The following is a 16493-nucleotide window of genomic DNA, read 5'->3' on the forward strand; positions in this document are numbered from 1 at the left end:
AGGAATTATTTGGTACCCCATTGCCCGTTGACGCAAAACTCTCTGCTATAAAAAAAAACAAACATTGGATACGATTAAGAAAACACAAGACGATATCGTAAGTGGAATTCCTGATATCGATAACAAAATTAGTCTGATTAAAATCCCAACCGGAGTAACTCACGGGCATATTACTAACATAGTATACACAGTATCATCTGGATTCACAACATGGTCAAAACAAAATAATACTATCAAACATACCGCAACAGTCAATGGTGTGTACAGGCTGTCTGTGTCCAGTGCTACAAAATTTGAGATATTTAGAACGTATCCCTGGCGGCATTCAACCGACAAGTTTTCTGGGGTTGTGTCTATCATATTAAATGAAGGAACCGAAGAAACATTTATACTGGAAGCAGCTGATAAGAAATTAAGCGCAACATCTTACTGGTGGTGTCTGAAATTTGTTACTGAAACACCTCAGTTGGTTACTGCGTAAAATGATAATGACACTGACAGCGTCAACAACAACATTAAATGTTCAACAATATAGATACGATCAAGTACACGAATGGCAATCAGAGTTAAAAACCATCATTGACCAGTATACGCTGAAAGTAAAAACAATAAAAGCGGCGTGTAGTTGCTTTGGATGTTGTAGTTTATTCGGTATCTGCGTTAGTTGCGTCCACCGGGGTAGTATTATCAACGCTAACGACAGAAACAACTGCAAAAGCAGTAACAATACGCGTTTCATCATCAGCGGCTGTTGCAGGTGTTTTTAATATTATCGCGAAAAAGATATCCAGTGCACGAGCACAAAACTCAACGACGCAATTGTAAAATTAAACACGGCAACAACAGCATATTCTATGTTGTGGCAGTACTCGAGTAATGATGCAAGACAATTTACCGTGGATATAAAAGATAGTAGTCGCGGTCATACACTAGAAAATGTGATGCTGACCTGTCTTGAATGTAATCGACGTAGGGGTGCTAGTTAAGTGATCGGGATGGTAATTGTGTATCGTCCGCAATTACTTGTAATTGTTCACGTGTAAATCCACGTTGAGGAGCAGTTGAATCCAGTCTGTAGATTGCGGGTCCACCCGTGGATCTTACTCTTTTTTTACCACCTTCAAGTTCACCGGACTCATATAAATATCTTACAGTCACATTGACCAGCACTGATTATTTTGAAAAATCACGTCGTTGTATTGATACACGCGCTCTTTTGATTACATTAATTGGTTTCAACGCAGTTGTTCAAGTTATTTCATTATTTAGCGCAGCTATCACACCCGGTAATCTTGCAACCCATTCGCGAGATCTCTTGCCTTGAATGAATTCCTTCGCGTACTGATATCCAAATAACCGATCAGCAAGCGTTCGATTAAATCGTTCAACAATTGCCTGATCACTATGAATTGCAGTATGTCCTTGTCTGATTTCAACATTATGTTTTTTCATTAAATATGATACTGCACCCTGAAATTCTTTGCAGCTGTGGCCATCGTAGACCACCTGGTTGATAAATTCCTTTAAACGCAGAAGCAACTTCAGCAGCTGTCTTTGTTGACAACGGCTCTGCTTCTTTGTATCTACTTGCAACATCAACTACAGTTAACGCGTACTTGTACGTGCTACGGCGTATAGTATCATGTGGTAAAAATAAAATATCAGCCTGATGAACTTCATTTGGAACGCCAACATCAAAATGTGCAAAGTGAATTCGTTTAGGAGGTGGTAGGTAAATTTGCCATTTTGCTTGTCGTGCTAACCATTTTTCAGCAGTAACACGTGTAACTTTTGCTGCTTCGGCGAGTATACTAATCGCTGCTCTACATTTCCAATATCCTCTTGGAGAATAATAAATCGATTCCATTTATAATTAATTACCAGCACCTAGCGCTAATTTACCTTTCATTGCGGATCTTACTAACCAATTAGCCAATGATTCCTTGAAAGATTTATTTTTTATGGAATTTAGCTCGTGAATTAATTTTACATCTGCGATATGCCTATGCTGTAGATCTTTACTTTTATAAGCTACATCATGAGCATGACACGCTTTATCAATAGCGTTTATCGGATACTCACCTGGTTTTGGTTGGTCTTGGTTGTCAAGTCTGATATCAAGTCGTGTTCCAGGACCACAGTAATTATGTCCTGGGAGATGTTTTTCTCCAGGGTATTTAGCCCACGGAGTCCCTGGTAACTTTGTCAATTTTGCTGCAATATCACCTCCTCGTTTAAAATAAAAAATTATTTGACTTTGGCTCTGGCTTGTCACCTGACTGTGAGGGAATAAATTTAAATTTCTTTGTACCACATCGTTCACACTTACCTGTAACTGCTGATCTGTTATTTTTTGTAGTAATAGTTGTTAGATCACTTGTTCTGGTACGCACCCTGCATTTCACACAATGTAGATCCATATTTATTTATCTTTCACATAACATGAAAGTAATTGATTTTTCTGTGACAAGAAAACAAAAGCCGGTCAAGCATAATGCAGCGCTGCCAAATTCTATCCGAATGATTATCATAGGTCTATCTGGAAGTGGTAAGACACAACTGTTACTTAATTTGATAATGAGATGGTTGAAATGGAATAAGTTGTATTTGATTGCGCCATCTGCCGATGATCAGCGGTGCTATGATGTACTTTAAGATTTTAATGAAAGCGTAAAATCGTTAAACGCAGACGATGTTGTTGAATTTATCACTGATATCGATGAAGCACCATCTTTAGATGATATTGATTGGATCCATTAACAATTTAGTTGTGTACGATGATGTAATGCTTGACAAACAGGCAAACCCTGCTCTAATATCTTCCCGAGGCAGACATAAAAACACACACGTGATTTATGTTACTCAAAAATTTATATGAATACCAAGCGTGATCAGAGAAAATTGTAATATTCTTGCTGTGTTTAACGGAGTTGGCATACACACGCTAAGATATATTCATCAGAACTGGTACGACGGTGACATGGACATTATTAAGTTTAGAAATGTATATTCACGAGCACATGCTACTCCGCATAGATTTATAACAATAAACTTAAATGATCCTCGAACACGTTATCGAATTGGTCTTGCTAAAAATTTTAATTAATAGCAGCAACGAGGTTGCTGCCTCAAACTTGACACCGACGCGATCGCTGCGATTTTTTTGTGATTTTCGAGGAAGGTTTATTTTGCGAAACGGAGAGTGAACCAATTAGAGCTTGTTCGCCCTGTCTGCTGCTCAAATGGTAGAAGCTTCAACGCTGGCCAATATTCCACGAAAATACACACGCGATACGCCTCTAGAACATTCGTCCGAAACGGAGAAGGCAGTCCTTCGCGACATTCGTACTAAGTCGAATACATTTCATCCAACAATTTTATCGTTGCACTAGAGAATTTGCTATGACGGTCTTTGCAGAGATTTGGAACGATTTAAAGAAGGAAAACTGATCATAAATAGCGGTTTGGAAAAGAAACTCGTTTTCTTTGCTAATAATCGTAGTGTTCTGGCGGATGTAAAAAGAAAGGCAAAGGAATTACAGCAATATTTACCGAAAGCAAGACGAAGGAGTTCGAATGATTCGTTTTGATTAGAATATTCCAGAGTATTGAAACGCAGAAAAAGATTAACAAATGTCTGTCTTTTATGTGATACAATGGGAGGGAAAAGTCATTTTGGCTAACTGCGTTGATTAGCAAATAGTGAATATGACTGTATGTTTTATCCCGTTATTTGTCTTTAACAGAAAGTTACAAAGACATATGATATATACGATACTTCTAAACTATTACAATACATAGTGTGTATTCTCTTGTTTTTATTTTGTGATATTGCAATGTGATACGCCATTTTACTGTGATAAGGTCTTTGCAAATAAATTAATTTAGTAGATTTCGTTGCTTGTTTATTTAAAGTATTACAGGAAATTTCGATCAAGTGAAGAAAAAGCTCATGTGTATTTAGTTTTATACAATTGAATTTGGACTTGAATTCAAAGATTAAGAATATATATATATATATATATATATATATATATATATATATATATATATATATATATATATATATAGTGAACTATATTGCATTGACTATATATTTAATAAATTATAGAAAATCAACCCTTCATAAATAATTTGAAGGATGTTTAACATAAGATATAGTTTAGCCGACTTTCATCAACATATCTATGGTTCTAATATAGGTCTACAATAATAATAATAATAATAATAACAATAATAATAATCAAATTCTTTATTTAACGAGGATAACAAAACTGATCATGAAAGACCCGTCTGTCAACTGGTCCTAATTTTTCTGACAGGTTATACTATTTAACAACCTTACTTAAACACACAGGTATGATCGCACACATTTTGAAATATTTCAAACGAAGTATTATATGTTACTATAATGGTCAACATATACATATAAGAATAATATACTATAACAGGTTTACGCATCTCAGCATGTCAGAAGTCGTATATGCATGCATCTAATAAAACATGCACATATTATTTCTGGATACAAGGATAACATTTTGTATTGGGAGGCTTTATTATATCATTCCATAGGGTCGAGAAAAAAATTTCTTTCATGGGATTTTAAGTGAAGCAATGTAGTTTGAATTGCGTATCCTCAGGGGTAAGGAATTCGAAAAGATAGTTGCTGAAGTAGTAAAAGAATTATTGAAACACTTGGTTTTCGACCACGGAAATCTGGAGTTCGTTGTTAGCTGTTGATCGAAGATTATTTGATAAACTTGGTTCAGTTAGGTTTGAGATATAATCTGGATAAAGATTGTTTAGAGAATTATATGACCTGAGTCCTTTACGATTAAGAATGTATAGGTAACCCTTGTAGATGCGAAAACAACACAGTCGAGGGAGTAATAATAATAGGAATTTTCTGACTTATTCAGAGTTTGTCAACTATGGATAGATTATAATTGGATTTGTTTCCCCATATGATACAGATGTAGTAGATCAGTGGTAGTATTTATCCCGAAAAAAAGTCCAAGCGACTGATGGATGGGCCATCCTTTTTATTTCCCTTACGAATTGTGAGTAGGTTTGCTAATTTTAATGACCCTGGAAATTTACAGGAAGTGATACATTTAATTACTTCTTTCAATGACTCAGAGATTAATAAAGACTAATAAAGACTAATTAATAAATACTAATAAAGACTAATTTTTCAGAGTTTTGGGGTGAATTCCATCTAGACTTGCTGGTTTGTTAATGTTTATATTTCATTGATAATATCAATATTATTAGCTATTGTCATTAGGGCATATTGAAACTAACATGGTCGGATACCCTTTGATTCAAGAAGGCAATAAGTTCATCTATGTTAGGATCTATAAATTCGAGCTGTCAAGTGTTTGGGAAATAGTTGTAAACAAGAGGTACAGTTAGTTTGCAATATCGCGATCAACAGTGTAGCTAATGGCGTTAATTATAATTTCCTGTGGACTTAAAAATATTGGTTTCATTCAAATTAGTTCTAGCAAGTGATCCCACATGGTTATCATATCAGAATTTAGGGCGATGGCTTCTTTGAAAAAGAAGCGTTTATATTTACAATGAGGGATTGTTAACAATAATTGGTAAACTCTTTACATTTATGATAGTAGATTTGTTTCTCCTCACATATGTCTTTAGTATACCAATCTGTTTATCTAGATGGTTTAATGTTTTTGCTTTGTATGGGAGAGCGTTTAATTAGGGTTGTCGGAAAAACAGTAGTTCCTGATAGACAAAATCACAATCCGGGTTTGTATTAGAGAACGTTAGTGAGCTTATGGGTTGAGACAGTTCACATATAAATTAATTTTTCAGCAATTTTTTTAAAGCATCGCCATTGCATATGGGAGTGTGAATCGGTATTTTGCATTTAGTTTCTTACGGGTTGCACATAAGGGACAATGATAAGTAGTAGGGTATGGTTATCTAGTAGAGGTTGTCAAGACGGGCAGTCTTGATGTGGTCGATCAAGGAGGAAGTGCAGGCTGTTACTCTTGTTAAAACATTAATTTGCTGTGTTTGGTAGTGCATTAATATCGTATAAAGTCATTTAGTGTTGGTATCAGAGATAAAATCAATATTAAAGTCTCAAATGATAATTACTTCAATGTTAAAAGCTCAAGCTACTTTTAGCTCTCATTCAGATAGGTCAATCCATGGTGAGAGGGGGTTTGGAGCTAACGCTACATTTGGCTCTCATTTAGATAGGTCAGTCGATGGTGAGAGGTGGTGTAGAGTTCAAGCTACCTTTAGCTCTCGTTCAAATAGGTCAGTCCATGGTGAGAGGGGGTTTGGAGCTCAGTCTATGTTAGCTCTCGTTCAGATAGGTCAGTCCATGGTGAGAGCGGGTCGGTAAGCAGAGCAGATATAACTAGAGTTGCTAATAAGCAATCTTAATTAGATCCACATTCATTCGAACGTGGAATTTTCAAGATCAAGTTTTCTCCTATAGGTTACGCTATTTGAAAAGTACATGACTATGCCTCCTTCAATACTTTAGTGTCGATCTTGTCTTTCCAGCTGAAGTTGCTAATTGAAGCAGCAGTCAGATATATTACAATCAAGAAGCATTTCTCACAGTCCAGTTATTGCAAGGTTGGATTCTTTTTATATCGTAAGTCTTAGATAAATATCTTTTGGTAAGATGTGTCTTACAGAAAGTTGATAAGTTGCACGATTTCCTTTATCAAGCCAAAAGGTATACAGTGTATATTTTTTTCTAGTCCATGTAGAATCGAGGACAGATTATTTTTTTATGTACATAAGAGACACTAAAACCTTGGCATGTACAGTCAGAATTATTACTTTGGATATCACCAAGAACATGACATCTATTTTTGATTGAGGTATATGTATTATCGTTGCACTGAGGTACATATATTATCATTGTACTTTTGTATATGCATTATCATTACACTGAGGTACATGTATTATCAGTTCAATGAGGCACATGTATTATCATTGCACTGAGGTGCATGTATTATTATTCTGAGGTACATGTATTATCATTGCACTGAGGTATATGTATTATCATTGATCTAAGGTACCTATATTATCATTGTACTGAGGTATATGTGTTATCATTACACTGAGGTACATGTATTATCAGTTGAATGAGGTACATGTATTATCACTGCACTGAGGTGCATGTATTATTATTATTATGAGGTACATGCATTATCATTGCAATGAGGTATATGTATTATCATTGCTCTGAGGTACATGTATTATCATTGCACTGATTTATATGTATTATCGTTGTACTGATACATGTATATTATCAACGCACTTAGGTACATGTATTATCGTTGTGCTGAGGTATATGTATTATCCTTGTGCTGAGGTACATGTAGTATCATTGTACTGAGGTATATGTATTATCGTTGTACTGATATATATGTATTATCATTGCACTGAGGTACATGTATTGTTGTTGTACTAAGGTATATGTATTATTGAACTAAGATATATAATGTTTATCGTTAAACAGATATATGAAGTATCGTTGCAATGAGGTATATGCATTATCATTGCACTGAGGTATATGTATTATCATTGCACTAATGTACATGTTTTATCGTTGTACTGAGGTATAGGTATTATCCGTGTACTGAGGTACAGGTAGTATCGGTTTACTGAGGTATATTTAGTATCGTTGTAATGAGAACAATATGTATTATCATTGCAGTGAGGTATATGCATTATCATTGTACTGAGGTACATGTATTATTCTTGTACTTAGGTACATGAAGTATCGTTGCAATGAGGTATATGTATTATCATTGCACTGAGGTATATGTATTATCATTGCACTGAGGTACATGTATCATCGTTGTACTGAAGCACATGTATTATTGTTGCACTAAGGTATATCATTGCACTGAGGTATATGTATTATCATTGTACTGAGGTACATGTAATATTCTTGTACTGAGGTACATGGAGTATCATTGCAATGAGGTATATGTCTTATCATTGCACTGAGGTACATTTATCATCGTTGTACTGAAGAACATGTATTATCATTGCACTGAGCTATATGTATTATCGTTGTACTGCGGTATATGTAGTATCATTGCACTGAGCTATATGTATTATCGTTGTACTGAGGTATATGTAGTATCATTGCACTGAGGTATATGTAGCATCATTGTACTGAGGTATGCGTATTATAGTTGCACTAAAGTATATGTATTATCATTGTACTGAGGTATATGCATTATCGTTGCATTGAGGTATATTTATTATCGTTGCACTGAAATATATGTATTATTATTGCACTCAGGTACATGTATTATCATTGCACTGAGATAAATGTATTATCGTTGTACTGAGGTATATGTATTAGCATTGTACCTAGGTACATGTATTATCGTTGTACTGAGATATATGTATTAGCATTGTACTGAAGTACATGTAGTATCGTTGTACTGAGTAATATGTTTTATCTTTGTACTGAGATAAATGTATTGTCGTTGTACTGAGGTATATGTATTAGCATTGTACCTAGGTACATGTATTATCGTTGTACTGAGATATATGTATTAGCATTGTACTGAAGTACATGTAGTATCGTTGTACTGAGTAATATGTTTTATCGTTGTACTGAGATATATTTATTGTCGTTGTTCTGAGGTATATGTAGTATCGTTGCACTGCGGTACATGTATTATCGTTTAACTGATGTAAATGAATGTTTTATCTTTGCAATAAGGTTATATGTATGTTACGGTTTTTGACCGTAGGTCCTTTATTTCTCTTCCATCTTTTAATAAAACAACCCCAGACACTATCGACACTTTATTTGTTAAAGACACCATATGCAATGAAATCAATCAAAAGTATGACAGATTCAGACCTGTTTGCCTGATTAAGGGTATGTGGCTCTGGCGGCCCCTTACCCCGGTAAAAAGTACACACAAACGTACAGTCATTTGTCACTTGAAGTTTGACCATCGTTTTAATTTTGCGCACATTATTGGGTAGTTTACACACTTTGAGTGCATATCAATATAGGATTTTGCTTTCGTGCCCTGTCGAGGAAAGTCAGTGCCCTTTTGAAATTGTGTTACCCTACATCCCCACCCCACCCTCCTAATCCAACCCTGGTATATACACTGTTTACATTTATTCAAGATGCAACATTAAAATATACAACAATAAACTGAATAATCACCAATCACCAGGATTCACGCAGATACTACACGGTGATGGAGATGTGAACTTTGACATTTTTTTCTGACATTCGGATATTTTCTTGTACGGTCATTTTGTTATTCTTGCTTGCAGTCACTGATATGCATTAAAAATATCACCAACTTTCTGTGTCTTTGTGTCGTGAGTCATTTTCAGCTTATCGTTCCTTAATGAATGTGTGGGTGGGTAGGGGCGAGATTACTGAGAGAATTCTCTTTATCGCATAACTGACAAAAATATTGGGCAATCGTGGGCAGAAACGACTTTATCACTTCACATTCGTGTAGATAATGTTAACTAGAGTTAGTAGGAGTACAATAGATCAGGGGAAATGTTTTCTCCTGCAACTGCTTCTAATACAGAAAAGACTTGTCACTTGAACAGTGTTCCAAACGACTACTACTTTAAGTTTGGTGTTCTGTCTTGAGGAAAAGTATGTTCGTCCGACGAACGCACATAAGTTCGTCAGATTGAGAATTTGAGTGTACGAAAGTGGGATATCTGAAGATAAATATATTTATTCGATGATCACAAATGTACTTATAGAACTGAATAGGTGTGACATGAGTAGATAATTATTTGCATCCAATGATCACACAGTCTTTACTAGCAAAAGCGTGATATGTGAAGAGGAAATGTGTTCATTCAATAACCATACACAATTAATATTAGTAAGAGCGTGGCATGTGAAAAGCAAATGGACTCATTCAATGATCACGCACAAATTAATAAGAGGTGATATGTGGTGAGAAAACGTCACCAATAATGACCCAAACGAAGTATAATAACTGCAATATATCTTCAAAGCGAACTCTTTTACACAACTTGGAGTTGGAAACAAATCTTCTCAGAAGACAGGAACTAAATGTTAAATATATAAATATCTCAAACTTATGAAAATGGATCCTTGATGAAATACAGGAGTAAATAAATTCCTAATGTTAGAATAATACAGTTGAGTACTGAATTACAGTATTATCTATAAATGTCACGTATACGAAGCCTTAGCTATAAAGTCATGTATAAGCAATAATCTACCGGTCTTGGGAATATTACGCGGCCATGCGTTTGATGTCTAAAGATTGCCGTGGTGTTAGTGTTGAACTCTTACGCAATGTTACAATGACCAGCCGGAGACCGAAAACTTGAGTTTGGGAAGGCGACCGATCGCACGACTTAACAAAGGCTTGCCGTTATCACACCTATATGTTAAAGGTTGGTTCCAGGATCAAAGTGATGTCCACAGGGTGAATGAGGCGTATTCTTATCCGTCCCCACGTTGACAGACGGCGAGAGGTACATTGCCCACCAAGTTTAATTGGATCGGTTCATAACGATATCCAGTCGAAACTGAGATATAGGGTGTGATTACAATTCAGACCCGAATGATACTTTCCGAACTCGTAAGAGAAAATTTAGTATTCGCCTGGAAGGATTGCAGATCAATAGGGTTTACTCCGAGAAGGAGCCACTAGTAATTTCCCGGAAAAACTTAGAGGTACATTCTAAGGAAAGACAAATAGGTCAGTAAGTTATTTGCAGAATTTTTGCAGAATATTACGGCATCATAATTGCAATTATTTGTAGCATGTATACTTAATTACTTTGATCGTTTAGTATGTATAATTACCTTTGTAGTGTTTCATTTACATGCGTATTTGGGAAATAGGCTTGAGCTTACGTAGAGAATTATTAGATGCAAGGCGGAATTATGTAGATTGTTAGCTTGTGGTCAGAATTAATTTTGTAATTCGTTATTAGAATACTTCGTATTAAATCAGAGCATTTATTAATGCGTTATGTTAGAATTTACACATGCTTGAATTTTGAATTTGGAAACATGGTTGAAGTATGCAAGATTAGTTACTATGGACTTATGCATATATCAGAGCATGGCTATTTGATTATTTGCCTACTTTGTGTGCGTTGTATGGTATAGAAATGCGTATCATTACTGTGATATTGTCTAGTATAACGGGATTAGGAATATATACTAATGTGTCGGAATTTATTGATGCATGTATTAAAAGTATTTGATACCATGTTGCATTATGACGTTTGTTTTACCATACAAGAAAGTATGAGTATCTCGATGTGGACGAACGCGTAACAAAACAAATTTAATAGCCGTTATCTGATGATAGGATGTGTGTAGTGTGAGATGAAAGGGCTAAGGAAAAAGATTGTACCGACCTTGTGTTTTCACAGAAAGCTTTTTAGGGGGCAGAGAACTTCCGGTTCCATTGGGTCTCAAGCCTTAAAGGGTTGGAGAAGGAATTGAGACTGTAACCGATACAGTCGAAGTCGACAGAAGTGTAGTCGTGGGGGAGAAAGTGAAGGAGGAGAGGGAGGAGTCTAACTAAACTGGAAGTGGAAGAGAAGGAGTGCAGAGAAAGTCGATGAGGAGGAGGAGGAGAAGGAATTTGAAGAAATGTCGGGGAGGAAGAGGAGAAGGAATTGGGAGAAATAGGAGAGAGAAAGGATACAGCAGATAAGTAGAAACACAAGGGCAGATGGAATTCAATCTCACACTGCTAATCAAGTGATGCAATGGGCTTATTTAAGGGTCGAGCGGAAGGAGTGTAATTGAAAATCTGAGTCATTTGATTATTGAACCGTTATTAAATTGTTATTCATTGAATTTCAACCTATTTTTTGTATATTTAACCATCTAACTGTCGACATTGCTGACTGGGGGCTCGGAGATTTGCATCTATCTTTCACTAAATTTAACTTTCAACAGAATGGAGCCTGGGTGGGACTTCTATAATAGTTTAAATAAAGTATTGGGAGCACCCCACACCAACCATATACTTCGTCAGAATTTGTCTCTTAAAATTCGTTAACCATCAAAATTGTTAATGCGATGAAAAATTACTGCAAAATAAGTACAAAGTAAATTATAAAAATGACTGGAATCTAAAATTAAAATAGACATCCATATCTTGCTATTTTGACTCATAAAACTGGCTGTTAGATGATGCTTTGCATACGTAAGGAATTTGGCTTCAGACGCTCTGTTGTCTCGTTGCTTGTGCACTAGCTTTCTGGCTTTCTGGCTACCGATTCGAACTTTTACGAACCTAAATACTGTATAGTTGTAATTTTGCTGGAAAATTATCGAAAGTTGGAAGACTGTTGGAAAAGTGTCGGATGTTGAATAACTTGGAAAATTGTTGGAAAACTCTAACTCTTCTTTAGACTATAAAAATGTTTATTTGCAACTACTAAGATATATTTGTTGGAACTATTATCAGGTAAAATACTTTATTGAAAATATATCCAAAATCCGTTGCTGAACCGCAAATTCATATCGACATCCGTACGGATGTAAAGAACCTATCCTGTTCATGTTTTTGAGCTATAAACAACAATAACAGCGACTTACGAAGGCTAGACGCAATGATGCATCAACAAGAAGACCGGCATTTTCTATAAGGATTGGTGACATCTGAGGTACATGTATTATCGTTGTACTGAGGTACATATATTATCGTTGTACTGAAGTATATGTATTCTCGTTGTACAGAGACATATGTATTATCCTTGTACTGAGGTACATATATAATCTTTGTACTGAGGTATATGTATTATCATTGTTCTGAGGTACACATATTATCATTGTTGTGAGGTATATGTATTATCGATGTACTGAGGTACATGTATTATCGTTGTATATTGTAACCCGTTTTCCAAGAATATTATATCCTGGAAACTTTTATCTGTAAAAAAGTGATATAATCTGGCATAAGATTTTCTGCTGTGGTGGTTCATCAAATAGCTGTAAACAAAAGGCTGTTGAAATTTTGACAGTGGCTTCTGATAAAGATATATCTATAGAGAAGCCGTAGGGGAATCGTCCATTTTGAAATAAGAAGGTCAAAATAACAAAATGAGAGGGGGGAGGATAGTAACTTTGTTACAGAAGATGAAATGACGTTAAAGAATTACTACTCTGCCTAAAGATTTCTATTATAACTGGTTTCTTTATTCCTGTAAATATTTACGAAGTAGTAGTTTAAGAATGAGGATTTTTTATATATAAAGAATTCGTTCGTGGGAGTTAAAGGGGAAAATGTACTGGATTAAGACATGGAAACATCTATTCAAAGACTAGAGGCGTAAACATTGACACAATAAACAGAGCATAACATGCGCATGTACGGAATTCAGTCTCGTGGACCCACCACTATTTCGTTCTTTCTAGGAAATCCGCAGTTTAAACAGCTTGTAAAGAGAAATAGAAAACAATGAACTAAAATTATGAACATTCCGGGTGCCCTATCAAATTGTTGATAACGTTTTAATTGTTCACTCCGTCAGATCAAACAATATTATCTTGATTTAGCACAGTTACGAAACAACAAGCACACGAATTGAAAGTAGGGATCAGGGAAAGTCCAAGTTTGATAACAATACTCCGTGTCGTAAATATATCAGCGATATCGCATGTTTGCCCAGAACATGACTTCTTTTTTCTCAGCATTAAAGGCTGATTCTTAACGAAAAAAGTGCAGTACTGCTTTGGATTGTGCCGTTAGAAACACGCTTTTTGAATGCTCATAGCTAGTAACAGGACGCAAATTTGTTATAAGGAGCTTGAAAAGATCGTTAGCGAAATTATCGTTTAACAACGTCATCAGATAAATTCTATGAATGGAATTGGTTTTGATGCTTAGAAAATCAACACATTGCATCTTGATTTGGCATTAAAGTTGTATGATCCTTGTGGTCGACGGAAAATATGCTGTGAATATTAAGAAGAGAGGTTAAGTGTATATGTATAAACTGAAAATACTTTTGTTCCGGGACATTACAATAATGATAAAAATAATGACGTTACTTGTCACAGCAAGAGAAAAATATATGACAGCAAGACATACAAAACTATATTACAATAATAGCAACCAAAACTTCAAAGATTCTGTCTCGTACCTTCAGTCCCTTGTCGAATTGTTTGATTGGACATAAAAAGTTATGCATTATGGTTCTGACATAATTTGTTAATTATTTAATACATTATTGATTATCATCAATTTTCAATTATTATTATTATTATTATTATTATTATCATTTGGCATTATATGACAGTTACCACAATATCCAGAAACCTCAAAGAATAAAATATGTCATGTAAGTAATATATCAATAAAATAAAGCATTTTACTTACTGACAAGTTACCTTTCCTTCAAGTAAAAATAAATGTTGTTGCAATGCATGATCTGCTGATCCCGTAGAAAGTGATGCAAATTATCACTTCTGTTATGCTTAAAGAAATTTGAAAATATTAGAAATACTTAGCCAGCTCCTTTCTGAGTGCATGTAAGTAAACTTGTTATTTTTCCTAGTCTGCTTGAGGAACGCTTTGTAAACAGCAATGACTCTTCTTTTACCTTGTTTGTCTGACTCTATCTATTGACAAGTCAAATCGCTCATCAGTTTGGACTTGTTCGACAACATAATTATAAAATCAATTCCCCAAAATTTCACAAATTTATTCCCATTCTGTGATAAATTTTACTTGCGAATGGCTACTGTGTTGTATGTGAGTGGCTCAGCAAATATTAGCTTATTTCTAGGACAGATAAGACCATAATATATGCCCCCCCCCCCATATACGGACCGACATACATACATACATGCATACAAACACGCTTATATTCAAAATAACATCTAGTAGACAGACGCATTGACGTTTATTGCGCATGTTTTATTTTGTTTCATTTTTACATGTTACATATACAAATATCTAACGTGGAAGACATCTCAAACGCTGATAAGATGACGTGTCTCTAACATTTCATGAAAAGCATGCCATCAAAGTCACCTGATAAGCCTAAGCAACCCCTAGCACATGTCCTCAGAAATAATATTTTCTTGGAAACTTATCGGGCTTAGATTGTTGGTATCTGCGCTGCATGATATATAACCCTGAACGTCTTTATTACATCATTCGTGTTCAGACATAGGAATCGCACGTGCAGCTGGAGTACATGATTGTGCATATAAAGATACTCTATAGATAGTTCTTAATAAAATTTATTGATAATGTAAATGATCGTTTTATAGCAATAATTATTTATTCCGTCACTAAAACAAAGACAGAAACATAATACTTCAACTCGAAAATTCATTTGTTCGTCTTCATTCGAATGAGATTTCCAACATACGTGGGACCCTACGTACCTCGCAGCTCTTATTCCTTCAGAAAGCCACCGTCGACAATAGATAGATTGCATACAGTGTTATCTAAATTGAGTGTGACGTAGTTAGCATAGAGTTTGGTTTCCTCCAAGTGGCATTATACCATCAGATTTCACAAATTTAGCATTTTTCAATACTAAGTGTGGGTGATGATTGTTAAATGCTTAAAACTAATAAATATGATAGACCCAGATGCTTGCAGTGTGCATGTTTAATCTAAATACTTGTTTCAATAGCAGTAACACAAAAAACTCACTTAAGATGCGTTCCTCACATATGTTCCACCAACAACAAGAACTTGTTTCTGCCTACTTTGCTTCCGGATATTGTTTTACTTTAAATATGGATGAAACACCTGAGCTCACTAGATGCAGGGACCGTACTCAGTTTTGATAATGACTGAGGCAGATCCACAACTTACCAGGGAATAGATCGCAGATATGCCAATAGAACGGAAGAGAGGTATACAAGAATTGAATAACACCAACACGAGTATATATCTTTCGTAAACAAATCTGCGTTCCATCTCCCCAAAATGGGTTCTGGTTTCTATGAATCTATCCATTATATTTTTAGGAAGTTGATTTAGTTATTTAGTGATTAAAAAGAACATATAGTTCTTTTTACAAAAACTTCCCTGCCATCTTTCTCATATCTAGCAGCTATAACATTTTAATAAAACGAAGTATATATGTCTTTATTATTTGTTATTAGTGGTACATCCTGATCTGGAACGTTGTCTTCAAAGGGCCTATAAGCATATGAGAACGTTGTTTATACTAATAATGAATAAATACTGGAATATAGTTTGGATATTTATAAATTAAATTCCAATTTTAATGTGCAGGTCCTATATATTTTCCAATTACGTAATCATACTCTTTTACTTTGCAGTTGTAAGGGGCTTTCTCTTCGTTGGCTTCAGTGCTGTTGTTGTTTTTTCTTTTGTTTCTTTTTACAGAATATATGTTCTAGAATTATAATGATTTATATCTTTATTACTAAATTTCATTTAAAAACATTTCTTGGTCTGAATTCTTCATAAAGGTCTTATTTATTGATACAGTTT

The sequence above is a fragment of the Sinohyriopsis cumingii genome, chromosome 15 (assembly GCF_028554795.1).
Source record: "Sinohyriopsis cumingii isolate HCF-2022 chromosome 15, ASM2855479v2, whole genome shotgun sequence".
Classification (NCBI taxonomy): Eukaryota; Metazoa; Mollusca; class Bivalvia; order Unionida; family Unionidae; genus Sinohyriopsis; species Sinohyriopsis cumingii.